General features: G+C 33.5%; 1 long non-coding RNA gene across 1 annotated transcript; it reads left to right on the forward strand.

Moving 5' to 3' along the window:
• Nucleotides 1–627: 627 nt before the first annotated feature.
• On the forward strand, nucleotides 628–10,608 carry LOC141376866 (uncharacterized). Its single transcript, XR_012388161.1, has 3 exons — nucleotides 628–853; nucleotides 4,205–4,243; nucleotides 8,246–10,608. It is a non-coding gene; the product is annotated as an uncharacterized lncRNA (long non-coding RNA).
• Nucleotides 10,609–14,209: the final 3,601 nt, after the last annotated feature.

Consider the following 14,209-nt stretch of genomic DNA (forward strand, 5'->3'; position numbering starts at 1 on the left):
GTAAAAAAAAAATATTTTTTTGTAATTTTTTTATAGGCCTGATAATTGGTTGGTGCTTGTTCTATTAATAGTCTGTATTTATATGGCCAATTAAGCACATTTAACAATTTAACCAATTTACATTTAGTCTGTTTACCAAAAAAATAAAAAAAATTAAAATATATGTTTTAGTTTTTTTAATTATTTTTTATTTTTTTATTTACTCTGTGGGTTGTTACAACCGTCTCCCTGCTCGGGATCAGTTACAATGTTTGACTTTGTTCAAGTTTAAATTCTGCATTTGATCATATGTACACATATTAAAGCAATGTGGGTGGGTGTTCAATAGATATGGGTTTATAATGTTAAAAATGTGGGTTCCACAATAAAATATCTGATAAAATTAAGGAAACAACTGTCCCTCTCTCCCTAGTTTAAACAAACAGCAGACTTTTTTGAGGGTTCTATCAGAGGAAGCTTCAGAATTGTTATCATAGCATCATAAATATAATTCAGAATTTCATTAGCGAAAAGTCAGAATGCTTAGATAAAAATACTACTATATTGTTGTTGTTGTTAGTTTAGATTTATTTTATTTCTTACTTGTTGCAGAAATGCGATTCGGTGTTTGTCTTCTGTCTACTGGAAGATTCATTCGTTTGAATCGGTTCTCTTAAATCAATCAACAATTCTGAATCAACTCGCGATTCGGTCAGACTTCAATTCAAACACGCAAAAAGTTTGGAGCGGTTTTACAAACACTGTTCTGCCAGGAAAACACGACGAGTGCTGTATAAAATGGATATTTACCAACAACCCGTTGAAACCAAACCCTGCACATCTAAGGACTTCAAGAAGGGGCACGAAACGTGAGGTAAACATACCTGAAGTACCCGGAGTGCATAAACTAACAAAAGAAAACTCTTGTCGTCCTACTTTATTCTTCAAATGGTTTGGATACCGTGTACCGTGTAAATACTGGGCACAGAGCTACACGAGGATAACAGTTATTGTAATTATCTTACCCTGATCTCTGTCTTGTTGCTATACTTTTAAGTATCAATTCCACGATTTTTTTGGCCCTCTGTTAGTGAATTATGTGTATTTACTCGCCTGTATCTATAGATAGATAGATAGATAGATAGATAGATAGATAGATAGATAGATAGATAGATAGATAGATAGATAGCAACAGTGTTTGGGAAAGTTACAATATTGCATTATAATATTAAGATAAGTTACTCCTCAAAGTTGAGTTAGTTACCATGATAGTTACAATACTTTTGCATTACTTTTACATTTTTTCTTACTTGGCTGAGGCTTTAAGTCAGTTGTTGCTTGATCAGAAACGGATGTGGCCGAAAGTTAACAAGAATTATTCATATTATTTATTAAATCTCCCATTTATTGTATCACCCTACCCCAACCCTACCATCACAGTAATGTGAAAACAGTAGTTGTACCAAATATTATTTATGTCATTTATGAAGTTACCCAATAAATTGTATTTGATTGATGCCTACCCCCACTCTAACCCTAAACCCAACCATCACTGTATTGTAAAAATATTCATTATTGTTATATAGTGTTACAAAAATGATGATAATTTTCTCTCATCAAGTGCGATTAAATGAGTATGGTAATTTTAATTAAGCAATGTATTTTTAAAAGTTAATTATTTAAAATATAAAGTAACTCGAATTACTTTTTTTAAAGTCACTCAGATATTATTATTTATTTTTTTAGGTATTGCGTTACTTTAATCGTTACTTAGAAAAGTAACATTATTACTTAACTCGCATTACTTGTAATGTGTTACCCCCAGCACTTGCAATCACTTACAGAAATAAGAATTGTGATATCAGCTATGAAACTTGAACATTTCTTAATAACAGGTATTGTATTTTCACTAGATAAATGTCACCACAAGCTTCCATTTAAATCAAATTTTTGATATTAGGAATTCATTTTTAACTAGTGAAAATTGAGTTGATGTCAGTTCACTTCATATCCTGCGAATTAAAAGTCAAAATGTCTTGCAATACTGTCACATTTGTGGGCTGGAAAAAAAGCAGCCATACATTAATAAATGCTCTCATTTACATGCATTGGCAGGTTTGTAGGGTCCATCGGTTGAAATTGCTTTATTTAAAGTGAACGTGACCCCTGCGGGCGGTCAGCTTTTGTAAATAAGCCATTATCCTTCCAAAAACGTAATTACATCGCTAATGCCGTAGCGGACAAGGCCTTGACCATGGTGAGATGCAGAGCTGTGGTTTAATTGATAAAGTTATCACGGTCCACACAGAAATTATGCGATTGGAAAAGCAGTGAGGCTGAGAATAAAAATTCTTCTAAGCAAGAATGAGCAAGAGTCTCTTTAATTAAAGCTTATTGCAATAATTAAGCAGTAAAAGGTTGTTTATCTTAACACTGAGAAAGGAAGTGTCAAACATTGCCTGAATGTGATGCGTATTTAAACTTGTTTAAACAGGCTGATTTTATTTGGTTTGTAGTTGTTAGATTGTTAATTTAATTGTACACTATGCCTGTAAGAATTAAGGGTTAAATCAACAACATGATTTTGACATTGATACAATATATCTTATATACATCTTAAGCAGGAATTAAAATGTGTCTAAATGAGTATATTTAATGTGCATACGTAATTAAAATGCATCAATTGTGTGTGTAGGTATTTAAAATGTGTCTAAATTAGTATAGTATTTAATGTGGTAATTAAAAACAAGCATTCATTCATTCATTTCCTAGATTTCCTCAATTGTATTTTTGAATAACTTTCGAATAAAAGTTTCTGTTTATTTACATTTTGGATTTACTGTCTATTTTTGTAAATTTTAGATCGAATATAGTATTTGAATACTATTGATCCACCTTTTTATTAAACATCCCATCCAGCTTTTATTCAATAATTGTTACAATTCAAACAAAAATATAAATTTGTTCAAAATACAGTATGTAATAACCTCTTATGGAAATGCATTAGGCTATTTGTTTTACTTAATTTATAAGGTTTACCTTTATATTAATACAATACTTCATTGTTTTAAATAAAGGATGATATAATCGTGCTGTTATTTTAATTCCAATTGCATTACTTGCTCAGATCCATAACATTAAAAGATAAATAAGTATAACTGTAACCATGTAGGAGTCAAATGAAATGCATCCTAGCATCTTCAATATTGTGCTATTACCTTTATGAAAAGCTGCGAATGCTCCAGATGGAAAGTAAAAAAAAATAAAAAATCTGAATTAGTTTCAAGGTTATTTAGAGCCTTCATTCAAATGGTATATTAATGTAATTTTCCACCCAATTGATAGACAGTCTAGAGCGAACATTTTTTAAACACAATTTGTATGTTGCTTTAAAGAAAGGCTGCATGTTACTGACATTTAAAATAATCTAAACAAACTTCTATCTTGTTTTCTTCAGATTATCTTGACAAAATGAGGTAATATTACTTAGCAGAACATTAAAGAATTAAAAAAATATTTCACCTAAAAAGGGGTTTGTTCACACTAGTCCTTTTACACAAAAAACTTCAATTTCATGACATTTAAGCCTTTCAATTAAATGACATGACATGATGTTTTGTGTGAACTGGGAGCATTTTTAAAACACTGTTGCCTTTAAGGAAAACATTTTAGTTGATTGGGATCATGTAAACCCACCCTAAAAGGGACATTTCACTAGCTTGCTTAAATGTTATTAATAATTTATCTAAACTAAGTTACCCAGACTGTGCTAGCCATTAATATTTTTTCTTTCCATCCATCTGTCCTTCCTTTCATCCATCCACAGTATATATCCATCTGTCCATCCATACATTTATCCATCCGTCAATCCATCCACATTATGTATATCAATCTGTCCATCCATCCATCCATCCATCCATCCTTCCATCTATCCCTCCACAGTATATATCCATCTATCCATCCATCCATCCATCCATCTTTATACAAACAGTGATGTTTTGACATGATTGAACTTTAATCTGGCTCATCAACACACTACCATTACTATGAATGTGTGGTTGAGTTATAATTGAAATTAGATAATCAGAATGTGGTTTCTTTCTTTGATTTATAGATTTGGCTTAACTGTGTGAAAAATAAGAAAAGTAGAGTTATTAAAATAAAGGAAACATGTTTAATGGAGAAGTTTTAAAAGTGTATTAACTGTATCTTTTGTGTTCTACAGGAGAAAGATGAAGATATGAAGTATGGGCTTTGAATGAGGGTGAGTGACTGCTTTTATCTATATATTTTCATGTACAATTTAGAATATTGTATAAAATGCTGCATGGAAATGTTGGTATATGGAAAATATTTTAAAATGTGCATAAAAATGAATGTATATATAAATTTTTTTTTAGTTTCAATATCGCAATGTTTGTGTCTGCAATAGTCACATCGCTGGATATGCAATGTTGAGATGGGGTTATAGTCAGGCAGTATAGATCAACAATTGCCAATGCAAAGTATAACCATAACAGAGTAAAAGTTTATAAATTATGTGTGTTTTAAAGGCGTTTCAAGAGAGTTTAAAGCATCCAGGCACAAACATTGGTAATTTTAATGAATTTATTTTTTGCTGAATTACTACAAATAAGAGCACACCTTGTTATTTTACATTTTATTATTCCTTGTCTGTACTTGAATACCGTTTGACTTCTAGAAACCATTTCTTTGACTCTTTTCTTTGCTCTATTGTAATCATTCTTGCTTGCAATTTATTTATTTTTATACATAATTCACACCCTGTTAAAATATCCTCAATCAATCTCTCCAAATTCCTGTTTTTTTTTTCCAAATATTTTGCGGTGAAGCATTGATGTTAATCTAATTATGTGCTATAACATGTAAAACTGGATCATGAGAGGAACATTTAAAAAGCAACTCATGTAAACGCCTTAATATTGTTATTGTCTTAATTAGATTTAGGCAAATAATTTGATTACTGATGTCCATGTAAACGTAGTCAGTGATAGAGACACACTGTAAAAAATAAAGATGACTCAACTTGAAATTGTAAGACAATTTGATTTAGCTTCAGCAAGTAGCCTTACAATTTAAAGTTGTCAACTTATTTACAGTGCACTTCTAATTAAATAAAAACCTTCCAATAGCAGATCATGTGATTAGATACCGGACATTGAACATCATTTTTTGTGTGGTGGGGATAATTTTGAACTTTTTCATTATAAGAACATTGCGATCATGTAAATATAAGCTAACTTTGGTTTATATTAACTGGCTTGTTTTGTTCTATTATTGTTTAACCTACAAACTTAAGTTTACATTATTTTCCTTGTTATAGCAGCAAGGCAATGTTTGACTGACCAGAATGTGTAGAACAAAACTAATCATTTGTTTAAAAATTCAGTTCATGCACATTCTCTCATTATTTACATATATGCTGTGTATTTTCCCTCTCATTTTTCCCACTGGAACTCAAAAAAAGAGTGTTTTTGATGGAACTTCACACATGCTTTTCCAACAAAGGCAGTTCAAAGTGACCACATTTCCAAAAAGGACTATACGAGTGGCCTACTTTACTTGCATGCTATATTCAGAGTCGCTTATAAAGCCATATGATGTTATATAATATGCACGACATGATACCAGGGATTTTGTGGCATCATTGTGCAAATTTGCATTAAGATTTGTGATATTATTTGATTGTAATTGTGCAAAAATAAGAAAAAGTACTGTGAAAATAAGAAGTTGAAACATAACAGTATCTTTAGTTGTGCAACACAATAGAGACACCTGTGGATATACACACTATGGGTTTGGATAAACTTGAGAGTAATCATCCACATTTTTTTATGCATATTTTGGAATGTTACATAAAAATGCTGGATGAAAATTCCAAGATATATATATATATATATATATATATATATATATATATATATATATATATATATATATATATATATATATATATATATAAACTCTTGAATTTTTCATTTAAAAAAATGCTTTCAGTTCAGGGGGGTCATTTTATATGATTGTATAAAAGCGAAAAATATAATGCAAATTATGGAAATCTCAAATGTTGTTTGGCCATTTTAAATGCCTAAGCAAGGTCTGCCAGCAAAAAAAGATTTGATTAAATGACGTCCTAGAAATGGTTTGCAAGATTGTGTTTTTAGATGTCAGAGATAACACACCAGCATTTGCTACTGCATGTTTTGCAAGTCCAACCTATATAATAAAATAAGTTAATTAACTGTAAATGTTGTGATTTACAGGTGTTTGTTTTGAAATTGTGAGTGTTTTACAGTTTATTGAAAGACTAATTTCATATAATTGTTTATGAAATATTAAAATGTTCAGTGCGGTGGAATCTTTTCTCTATATCAGGTAAGCAAATAACTTTTGTTGTTGTTGTTGTTGTTGTTGTTTTAGCATTACAAACGCTAGATGGTGGATAGTTAATCCCAAAGTGTCTTCTTTCCAAAGATATATAAACTGTGAATGTAGACAAAACTATTCAGCAACTGTTTTAGTCTGGGGAGGTAATTTTTGAGAAAGTGCCTATGACAGTGAGGGAGGGAGGGATTTTTGCAGAAATCTCATTTTGCATGCCATCTCCTTCAAATTTGAAATACAAACTCTCAAGACACTTGGCTTTCAAGCCATATTTTATCTAGGTTATTACAAGAATGGTTTTCTCTGTTTGTATGAAGAAACAAATATTGAACAAAATACAATGGTTGTTTCTCATTATACTTTTACTTTTCTTAATATATATTTTTAGCAAATAACTGGATAAATGGACTATAGTAAAGCCCAAAGTGTCTTCTTTCTAATGATACCTTTCACATTTTTGTTTGTACAGTAGCTCACTGGGCTCAAGAACTATTACTTTTTTAAGTTAGATAGGTGTAAATCCCCATAAGTGAATAATGTAAAATAACAGAATGCCAGTTAAAATGCATCTTATTATAAGAACTATATCTAGTTTCAAACTACTACAAATGTCAATAAAATCACTTTGTTAAAGATGTATAGCGATGTACAGTCCCATAATGCATTTCACAAGCGTAAATAAACTGGAAACACCTGTTAATTAATGGATATTTTTACAGTGCAGTTGCAAACAACTTACATTTTTAATATTAATCATTTGCACCAATTGTCCAGGAATGGAAATTATGCTTTAATTGTTCACTATTTATTGAATAATCCAGTTTTTATATAAAATAATTGAACAGTTTTACTTGTAAGCATCTACACCAGGGGGGTCAAACTCAATTCCTGGAGAGCCACAGCCCTGTTTAGTTCCAACACTTATTAAACACACCTGATCAAACTAATAGAGTCCGTCAGGCTTGTTTGAAACCTACAGGTAAGTGTGTTGGAGCAGGGTTGGAAATAAACTGTGCAGGGCTGCAGCCCTCCTGAAATTTAGTTTGACATCCCTGATGTACACTGTTAAAAAATAATTATTGACATTTTAAAAAAAATGAGTAAACTCAGTGCCTTAAAAGTGACAAGTTTACTTAAAAAAAAAAAGTGATTGAACCCTTTGTAACTTCGAAGTTTTGAGTTGAATTAACTTAATTTTCATAATTATGCACATAGTTTATTCATTCATTTATTAATTTTCTTTTCGTCTTACTCTGAGTAGCCTTTATTAATCAGGGGTCGCCACAGCGGAATGAACCGCCAACTTATCCAGCATATGTTTTACACAGTGGATGCCCTTCCAGCTGCAACCCATCACTGGAAAACATCCATACACTCTCATTCGCATACATACACTAGTCAATTTAGCTTATTCAATTCACCTTTAGTGCATATCTTTGGACTGTGGGGGAACCCAAAGCACCCGGAGGAAACCCACACGGACGCGGGGAGAACTCCTCACAGAAATGCCAACTGACCCAGCCGAGGCTCAAACTAGCAACCTTCTTGCTGTGAGGCAACATCGATACCTACCGCACCACCCCGTCACCAAAAAAAATATAAGGCAATGGGTATACTTTTTTTAAGTCAATACTCATTTTAAAAGCAACTTATTTTAAGTAAAGTCACCTAATATTTTTTTTACAGTGCAGCTACTTATTTTTTACAGTAATTTGCATTAACTATTGCTAGTAATTTAATCTTGTGTTTTAACACTTGTGTAAGTTTAGATAATTATAAAATATCCCAAAGTCATGCTATTTCTGTGGATTTCAATTATTTGAAGTGTCAGTATTACTGAAATGCATTTCTCAATCGCCAGGCTTCACCCACAAAGCTGAGCGGTACTGAAAGCAGTCCAAACAAAAGATGGAAGACAATGGGCCTGTGAATGAACGCTCTGAATTGTCTGCCCATAAGCAAAATTAGCCTGCAGCCAACTGAAGCACCACTGCAGAATGAGATTGTGCCATGATGTCTTTTATTCAAGAGTGAATGAGAGAGACAGACAGTGTTTGAGAGGAGAGGAGATGAGTATCCTGGCTTTCATTTGCTAAACAAAACGTAATGTCCTTACTGTTCGTGCCCAGCACATACGAACAAGGATGAATGATCCCACTGCCAAGTCTTTCCCCGAGGGCTCACTCAGAAAAACATTTTTTGTGCCAGTTTTGAAGAGTGCTTATTTCCCCAGCCCACTACACTGTAGTGACGGAGGCGTGTGCATCTGAAGTGTCTTTATATTAATTAAATCCTCCTCCTTCTGTAGCTGATATAGTCTGTGTTGTCATTTTTAAAGGAATGCAGACTCACTCAATCTAATGGAGAGACAATCCAACGTCAACAACAAGATCCTATTAAAAAACATTTGAACTTAAAATTAGGGTGAAATGGTACAACCTCAAACCATTTCCGTGTTTGAATCTTTTGCTCCTATTTTAAAATTGTAACATTCATTCATTCATTTTCTTGTCGGCTTAGTCCCTTTATTAATCCGGGGTCGCCACAGCGGAATGAACCACCAACTTATCCAGCAAGTTTTTATGCAGCGGATGCCCTTCCAGCCGCAACCCATCTCTGGGAAACATCCACACACACACCCACACACTATATGGACAATTTAGCCTACACAATTCACCTGTACTACATGTCTTTGGACTGTGGGGGAAACCGGAGCACCCGGAGGAAACCCATGCAATGGCAGGGATGAACATGCAAACTCCACACAGAAACGCCTACTGAGTTGATGTTCGAACCAGCGACCCAGCGACCTTCTTGCTGTGAGGCAACAGCACTACCTACTGCGCCACTGCCTCGCCCAAAATTGTTACATGTAAAACTAATTTTTAGCAGCTGTTCTATGAATTTAATATATTGTGCCTCAAAAATCATGCTTTCAAGTGATTTCAAGGTCCTTTAAGATTTCTGAGAAGCCTTTGAGCAAAAAATAATATCAGATTTCTATTTATTCTTGCAAAAACCCACACGCTGGATTGTTTTTCTCATTTACACTATAAAAACCTAACAGTTGGATGAAAAGAAATGTAATTTACACATAATGAAAAAAATAACCCAATATTGGGTTTGGCCATATTTCACCCAAAGGGCCATGAAACTCCCCGTCCTGTCTCAGCTGGGTGTTTTCACAACTTTTCACAAAGTCAGGAAAGTGGGTGTGTCCTGCTTTGTTTAGGTGGGAGTGGCAAAAGAGGGAAAGATTTGCATGAAAGTTTCATTACATGCACAACAGCTGATTTTCACACCAACAACACAGACACAGACACACAAACACATTTTCTTTCCACAATATTGTAGTGATATTACTGTCAACTTTGGACTTGTTTACACTAATACGTTTTAGTTTTAAAACAGCGTTTTAGAATGAAAACAATCCACGTCCACACTAGCGTTTCACCCAGAGTTTCTGCATCTTACAATGCTGGAAACGCACATCACGTGACCACACACACACACACTCTGGCATGCACTGCATAATGCTTTGAGCACATACCCATATGAGAGCTGTACTTATCGGACTGTTCATCAGGGATCTACCGCTGGATCTAACTATATTTATTAAACATGATATTTTATTCATCTTGTTGTCTATATCTAACAACATATTCCCTGACTTTGGTGTTTTGATTCTATTACTTGTTGTCAGGTAACGTGTTTTGGCTGAGCACAAAGATAAGTTAATAAATAATGTAACCGCGTACACTGATTCTGCACATTTGACTGATTGCTTGCCTTTATTTCCAGTAATGTATAAACTTATTGCATGTATACTTTTATAATGGCCATTATTAGGCCATTATAAAAAGCACTAAGGCACTTAAGGCCGAAGGCACTTAAGGGTTAACCAAAATATGCATAAACGGTCAGCATATTAATAATAATTGTACTTGTTTAAACAGATCGAATTCATCCACAATCAGTTGCTGTGTATTTTTCATACTGATCACTGACAGTATAAAGCCAATGAATAGAGACCTTGAGTGTAGCAGTTTCAGAACGGTTTTGTCTCATTGCACTGAAGTATTAAGAAGAATGTTTACTCCACATGTTTCTATTTCATTTCTCTCCTGTGTTTAACATGAATGGTATTTGTAATGATGTATTTCTGCAGTAAATAGAACAGCCTTGCTGCTGGGCCTTGATTTTATTTGAATTAAATTGAACTATAAGATAAATGTACAAACACTCTAGCCTTGCTAATGCATTTGAGCTGGTGCACAATTTCTTGAATTCCTGGTATTATCGCTTAACAAGTTCTGTGAAGGTTTTCTGTTGAACTGCGGGCCGCTCTGACAGCGATATAGTTATGAATTTAATAAAGCAGAGCCCCAGATATATCACCACAAACCTTGTTGACTATTAAAAGCTACTGTCGAGACATACATTGGAAAATTAGCAATCAAAAGTTGCGGATACTTATTTTTATATACATGTGAATGGTTAATTTGTTTGCATATGCATTTGTAGTTTTCTTTAAGACACACATTTATGGAGAGTATTTAAATGTATTAAATGCATACATAAAATGCAAGGTCATTTTTATTTGTCAATTTTCTGCTGTTTAAAATATCCAAAAACTTTTCTTTACGTTTTGTGCTTGACTCGACGTGATAGAAAGTAAGGGTGTCAATTGCACCACAACGCAGACACGGACAATTCGATATCGGTTCAGTAATCGATCATAACCGGTTATTACGTACTGACGTCATTTATCTCATACTGTGTGGGCTATGTCACGGTAGAATACTATGGTGAAGGAGGTGAGGGCGAGTAAAAAATCGAATTGTATATGGAAAGCATTGGATTGAGCCAAATCAATGGCATGATAATTGTAACCGAACGCAACCGTGAGACCAGTGTAGGTTCACATCCCTAATAGAAAATCTATTTTTTTCAGTTTTAGTGTTTGTTCATTTAGATGTATTTCAATGTATTAATTATCACAGTATTTTAGACACATTGGGACAGGTTTTATTTAATACATTTTAATCAAATTATTATGTAAAAACTGTTTAAACTAGGGATGCACAATATATTGGCGACCATATCATTATCGGCCGATGTATGCTATTTTAAGATTATCGTTATTTATCTAAATTAGGCCAATATCTTTAAGCCGATAAGTTACGTAATTGTAAAGAACTGCCTGCCTCGCGCATGCGTGAGCGGAACTTTTTCAAACTTGTACAGTGCACTATAATGGATCTCTCCTGCCACATTGTTATTCCTTCAAAGTCTGTCCTTTCCTCATGTGGTATTGCTGTGCGTTAAAAACTCAGTAAGTAGCCACATTCCTTATCATTGTAGATATCTTTGAGTGCCATTGTGTATTTTGGTTTAAATCACCTCTGGAAAAAAAAATGACATGTGTAAACATAACAGCAGCGATTCACACGTGCTAAACAACTTTTTGGGTTGTTTGTAATCTAATATGATTATTTGTCATTATCAACGCGTTGCTTTCCACGTTGTTGATGTAAGATTGTATTCAGTTTGATCAGAATATTCGTAGATTATAACGAGCGCGTGTGAGAGCTGTCACCGCACACACACACGCACACACAATGATCTGACAAGCTACGCTGCAGCACCGGGGAAAGGTGCACCCTCAACTCGCCGCAACATTTTGTCTTTATATTATGCTCTGTGTTTGTCACAAAGTCGTCTGCGCCCGGCAGTTGAGTGAAACTCACAGCAGTTTATCATAAACTTTTCATTGATAATTTTTTCCGCAATTGACAGCAAGAACGAACATAGAAGCAATGTCTGATTGACAAGCAGCAGCTACAAGTGTTCAAAAGAATCTAAAACACCAAATAGGATGAATCTATGCCGCATTTTCTAAAGTAAAACTTACTATCTGTATCTAGCTTTTCGCTTGTACGGTGGCTCAGAACTGTTAAAACACCTCTAAAAAAGGCTTTTTCGGAAATGACATACATATGTACATTACTGTAACACGTTTTATTCAAGAACATTTGAGCTGGTTTCAGTTCTTAGCGCTTTCATTTTCATTTTATTTAAATATGTATTTAACTTGTTTGTTGATTAAATCCAATTTTGTTATTTAACCTATTATTTTTATGCAACAGTCAAGTTTCATGTTAATTTGCCATAAAGAAAAGGAAATAATTAATTTTTTGCATGCTGATTTATGTGAAATCGTGAATATAGGTCTACATAATCACCTTGCAATTTTGAAATTATAGAGTATAGACTGTTCAGTTCATAAGAGTAGTTCAATCTTTTATGAAGTTTGCTGTAAAAAAAAATATAACATTTTGAAATATGTATAATTATCGGCCTAAATATATAAGCTATCGGCCTCCAAGTCTGAAGAGTTATCGGTTATCGATATCGGCCAAAAAATCCAATTCGGTGCATCAGTTGTTGGTAAAAATGTATTAATTATATTTTTATAATCACACTTCATAAAAAACAGTTGAAACACTTTGACACATGCAAATACAGAATGTCAATCAAAGACCCACCCATTATTGACCATCTTTACCTCATTAGCATAGACAGCCTGAGTGAGAAGCAGCCATGTGGGGGTATGTGGCAGATTTAAAACTAATGGCGTATAGTTTTAAATCTACCACATAGCTCCGCCTTCTATTAAAAAGCAGGCCGTGAGCACAATCTCATTTGAATTTAAAGCCAAAACAGCGAGATTCGGATCAAAGCCTAAAAGGGGCAGTTTCAAAGAGTTACAAAACATTATTTGTGTGGTATTTTTAAAACTTCACTAATGCACTCTAGGGACAACAGAGAAATATTTTACATCTTGTTAAAAGGGACATAATAGGTTGGCTTTAATCTGTGCCAGTAGCAAACTTCTGTTAGTGACTGCCTTCAATGCTTAAATTTACACAAACAGATGCAGAAGCTCATATAAGCTTTTAGACATTTGAGATAAATATTTAAGAGATTTTATGATATGATATCACTAATTATTAACATCATTTTCCTGTCATTTGAGGTGTGTTATAAGGGCTTGCCATGACAAAATGTTATAATCTAACTGTCTTTAATTATTAATGGGTAATTTTCTGAAGCAGATCTGCACCACATATGAAGGGATTCAGTTTCCAGCTTTTGTGGCTGTGCTGTTTCGCTATTAGTTGTCATAATATTTGTGCATTCTTATTAGTTCATTTTCCTGTGGGTAATTTTATGCATGATAATAAATCATACACAAATCACTTGCCCAATTGATAAAATCTACTGTTACTGCCAGAGCTTGATTACAGAAAATCACATTGCGTTTGATGCAATACTAAACCAACTAAATCAAATAAAAAGAGTTGTTTTGCAAATCAAATTTCAAAAAGTAATGATTATATCTTATTGTTTTTGCCAAATTAATGTTGAGGGTGCACATTATTTGGCAACATGCTTGAACAAATTATTCAATTTGAATTTTTATTTTCTTTTTTATTATTTCACTTGCCTTCCTCCATGCTTGACAAATCAAATACAAAAGAAAAAAGCATGTGTATGTGATGCATGTAGACATACAATAAGGGCTCTATTTTGACGGTCCATGGACAGTGTAAAGCGCAGGGCGCAAACGCTTTAAGGGCCGTCAGAATCTTTTGCTATTATAAGGATGGAAAAATCCGCTTTGCGCTGTAGTGCATGATCTAAAAGGGTTAAGCTTATTTTCTTAATAAGTTATAGGTGTGTTTTGAGAATAAACCAATCAGAGTCTCATCTCCCATTCCCTTTAAGAGCCAGCTGCAAGAAAACAGTTAAACAGAGCAAT

The sequence above is a fragment of the Danio rerio genome, chromosome 12 (assembly GCF_049306965.1).
Source record: "Danio rerio strain Tuebingen ecotype United States chromosome 12, GRCz12tu, whole genome shotgun sequence".
Lineage (NCBI taxonomy): Eukaryota > Metazoa > Chordata > Actinopteri > Cypriniformes > Danionidae > Danio > Danio rerio.